General features: G+C 40.2%; 1 long non-coding RNA gene across 1 annotated transcript in view; it reads left to right on the top strand.

The window, feature by feature from the left end:
• Positions 1-2,146: 2,146 nt before the first annotated feature.
• Positions 2,147-3,424, top strand: part of LOC145265767 (uncharacterized) — a 54,457-nt gene continuing 53,179 nt past the window's right edge. The window contains exon 1 of the long non-coding RNA XR_013864689.1: positions 2,147-2,885. This is a non-coding gene — a long non-coding RNA (uncharacterized LOC145265767). The remainder of the gene's footprint in view (positions 2,886-3,424) is intronic.

Below are 3,424 nucleotides of genomic sequence, written 5' to 3'. Positions count from 1 at the left end.
CATGTGTGTATAATGTTATATACACCCCTATGTAAAATAAAATACAACACCTAACTTAACAAAAAAAAAAGACGTGGCACAATAGCCTGAGTCCACCACAACACTGGTGTGTATAATGACTATATACCAGTACCTTACGCAAATTAAACATTTCTTTACGTCAACATCGTATTCAGACCAACCTGTCTCCTCATCTCGTCCGTGTAGATTCGCCATAAATAACAATTCCGTAATTTATTTATTTGCTTATTAATAGGAAGTTATGTTTAATTATATTACCTGACGCATCGTGCAAATAGGAAAGGGCGCTGAAATGATAAAAGCGCTATTTATATATCTACACTGACCTCTGGTCACCAAAACGCCACGACCTGTCCACCCTTTAGCCTGTAAGTATCCCCGTCCATTACGATGCACGTCGATCAGGTTACATTCACTCGTCAGGAAATGCTAGCGACACACGTCACCATAAACCCTCAACCACTGACATTATTGCCCGATTTCGCGATTCGATCACCCAACCTTCGTGTCAAGCAACCCGACTGCCATTACTACCACCAAACCATTGCAAGGCTCTTCAGTTGAAGACATCATATTAACATAAGCCAATTACCTCTCATCCGCCTGTGAGATACCGAGTGCATCAGAGAAGGCGCAAGCAGGACGTGAAAGGGGGAAGTACTTGGTGGGCAAGGGTTAGCGGTTCATTATGGTTCCACACGATCCAAACATCAGTGTGAATGGGGAGGGAATTCCGACTGACGTAACTTCGTATATGTCCGGTGCCTATAAAATTAATGTAATTAACTGAGTCATCATCGACCAAAGTTTGCTACTTTGTAGCATAGTTGAAAGAGAGTAGATATATACGTAAGATAAATAAATGAATAAATATATATGTATATATATATACACAAATATATATATATATATATGTATATATATGTATACATATATATAAAATATTACACCTAACTCGACAAAAAGACGTGGCACACACACGCACGCACACGCGCGCACACGCATATATATGTATATCAATATATTTATATTCATATTAATATATATATATATATATATACATCTACGTATATTTATTATTAATAATGTTGTTATTATTGTTAATATTAATATTATTATTTTTTTACTTTATTATTTTATTATTATTGTTATTATTATTATTATTATTTTTATTATTATTGTTGTTGTTGTTGTTGTTGTTGTTGTTGTTAATAAGATTAATAATAATATTAATGGTAATGGTGGCAATTAGGGATAATTTTGTTAAAGTAGTAGGCCTCTCTCATCATAGGTATCTATGTATTATTTTTAATATACATGGTGTATATATATTTCTATGTGCTGGTACTCCTTTATAGTCCTTAAGTGTCATTTACAATTGGATAATTTATTTAAAAATTACTTTACTTTTAATTATTTTAAAGTTCTCCCTTCACATGAATGGAGATGAGCAGCAAGATGTTCGCTTACATTACACTTGAACTTCTGCATATCAGTACAGTTGGGAAAGCAGAATCCCTGAAGAGAGTTCCAAAGGCTTGCAGTTCTGGGGAAGAAACTATTGGAGTAAAAGACTGTTTACGCCTAGGGATCTCTATGTTAACGGGGTGAGACTTAGTTGCATGTCGGGTTTGTCGGGGGTAGTCACGTCGAGGAGGTACAAGTGCCTGTATTTCGTCAGAGCATTCGCCATTAAAGTATTTGTAGAACAGGCAGAGGGATGCAAGATTTCGTCGATGGGACAGAGGCTGTTCAAGACCTAACAGGTTGGCAACTCTCTTTTGAACCCTGTTCAGGAGTGAGAGACAAGCAACAGATTCACCAGTCCAAATGTGAGAACATTACTCCAAACAGGAGCGAATGGTGGCCTTATAGAGGTACAGAATACTTTCAGGCGTAAGTAATTTTCTAGCATGGTAGAGAGAGCCCACATTCTTTGCAGCAGCCTTGGCAATGCTCTCAATGTATCTATTCCAGTCTATGTTCCCTGTACACGTTAGGCTGAGGAGTTTAAAAGAAGAGGAAGACCTCCAATCTGTAGTGGAATGGGGACAAAAGTGGTTGGTCGCATTCAATGCTGCCAAGACTAAACTAGTTTCATTCAATAATTACAAGAAACCCTCTCTACCACCCATAGCAATGGCCAACGACTCTTTATCTGAGAGTCCATCTTTCAAACTCCTTGGCCTAACGTTCACAGGAAACATGAGTTGGAACAATTACATTGAAGGCATTGCCAGGGCCGCTGCAAGAAAGGTAGGCTCTCTCTACCGTGCTAGAAAACTACTAACACCCGAAAGTATCCTGTACCTCTATAAGGCCACCATTCGCCCATGTATGGAGTATTGCTGCCACATCTGGGCTGGTGCATCGGCTACTAGTCTCTCGCTCCTTGACAAGGTTCAAAAGAGAGTCGCAAACCTGATAGGCCCTGAACTGGCATCTAAGCTTCAGCCTCTGTCCCATCGACGAAATGTTGCATCCCTCTGCCTTTTCTACAAGTATTTTAGTGGTGAGTACTCTGACGAACTGCAATCACTTGTGCCCCCACGACGCGAGCACCCTCGACAAACCCGACAGGCTACTAGATCCCACCCCCACACTGTAGAGGTCCCTAGATGTAAAAGATCTTTTTACTCCAATAGTTTCTTCCCCAGAACCGCAAGACTCTGGAATTCCATTCCAGGTCCCTGCTTCCCCAACAGTACTGACAAGCAGAAGTTCAAGTGTAACGTGAACCGACACCTTGCTGCCCAAATCCCTACATAGTACCCCAGTAGTTGTTGCCCCTGAGAGTAGCCCACTACACCAAAGTGGCAATTTGCCTTGTTTGGGGTGAAAATGTAATAAAAAAAAAAAAAAAAGTACTTTCAGGTAATGTGTTCTTGGTGGTAGAGAAAGTTTGAAGGAAACACGCTTAATCTTAGCAGCATTGTATGTGAGCATCCATTTTTGTATTCCACTGCAGATTCTTGATCTACATCAATGATTTCCCAAACACACATACGAAAATCATTCATTGACATCTATGCTGATGATACGAATATCTATGGTAACACATCAAAGGCCGTAAATGACAACGTTCTCTCTGATTCTCTCTCCCCAGATCTCGAGCGCGTGGTTCAGTGGGAGAAGAGGTGGCTGGTTACCTTTAATGCATCTAAGACCAAGCTCCTATCATTACATCATAAACGCTCTGATCCATCTGGCATCGATTGAAATGAATGGCTCTCGTCTAGGGGCAGCCCCATCTTTTGATAAGCTTCTGGGTTTGACCTTTACTCCTGATCTGAAATGGAACACATACATCAAGACTGCGGCCAAGGTCGCTGGGAAAATGGTGGGATCCATCTACCGCTCCAGAAGATTTCTCACTAATGATGCAATTCTCTATCTATATAAA

The sequence above is a fragment of the Euprymna scolopes genome, chromosome 40, assembly GCF_053919585.1.
Source record: "Euprymna scolopes isolate OS-2025 chromosome 40, ASM5391958v1, whole genome shotgun sequence".
Taxonomy (NCBI): Eukaryota; Metazoa; Mollusca; class Cephalopoda; order Sepiida; family Sepiolidae; genus Euprymna; species Euprymna scolopes.
Note: the sequence above shows the minus strand (reverse complement) of the source record. Positions and strands in the feature narration are given on the sequence as shown.